The sequence below is a fragment of the Calliphora vicina genome, chromosome 1, assembly GCF_958450345.1.
Source record: "Calliphora vicina chromosome 1, idCalVici1.1, whole genome shotgun sequence".
Lineage (NCBI taxonomy): Eukaryota > Metazoa > Arthropoda > Insecta > Diptera > Calliphoridae > Calliphora > Calliphora vicina.
The window spans coordinates 45,577,397-45,578,282 of NC_088780.1; the positions used below are offsets into that span (position 1 = coordinate 45,577,397).

The 886-nt window shown below is 28.7% G+C and overlaps 1 non-coding gene across 1 annotated transcript; it reads right to left on the bottom strand.

The window, feature by feature from the left end:
- Positions 1-402: 402 nt before the first annotated feature.
- TRNAN-GUU (transfer RNA asparagine (anticodon GUU)) lies at positions 403-476 on the bottom strand. The gene has a single exon. It is a non-coding gene; the product is annotated as a tRNA-Asn (tRNA).
- Positions 477-886: the final 410 nt, after the last annotated feature.

Sequence of the window (886 nt, forward strand, 5' to 3'; positions counted from 1 at the left end):
TTTAGTACTTATGTACTTATAGTATTGCGAATCATAAATAACTTATCAGTATTTATTGAGTCGCATTTTTAATTAGCAATATTGGTCAATATCATTGCAATGTACACTGTTTTGACGTTATATTACTTTGTGTGTTAAGTAATTGACTTTATATTTAGCACTGCACTTCAGCAAATATCTAAACGGATCTAAATACAAATTGATGAAGTTTTGAAATGTTATTTAAATGAAATCCAATGCAACTTCCTATATACTGATATTTGCACGATTTAGAAATGTTTTTTTTTGGACAACAAATTTTAAGCACATTTTGTTAATTATCAAAATAGGTTTATTATTAAAAAAATTTATAAATATTTTTAAAATTAAACAATTATAAAAAAAAATTGCAAAAAGTAACCCCGCCCCCGGGTGGGCTCGAACCACCAACCTTTCGGTTAACAGCCGAACGCGCTAGCCAATTGCGCCACGGAGGCAGTTGGTACTGGCTTTACTTACAAAGGTTTTAAACCAAAGCACAAAACGAAAACATAGAATAATGTGAAATAAGCTCAAAAAAAAGAATAAAAAGTTTCTTCTTAACAATAGGTGAGTTCGTAGCAGAAACCCACCACTCTCTGTTATAACAGAAACGTAGAACAGAATATTTTATCAACAAAAAAACATCTGTGCTTATAAAAATGTAAGTACATTCATATGTAGGTAGGTAGGTACGTACATTAGTTTAAATATTTACGTACACCAATCTATTGTGTATGTCAAAAAGTAAAATAATGGAAAATTTAGAACAAAATTAAATTGAATTTTTTTTGGTTGTGATTTTTGCAGATTTTGTCAAAAAATTCAATTAATTTGTCATATTATGTGACAAGATTAGTTCAATTGA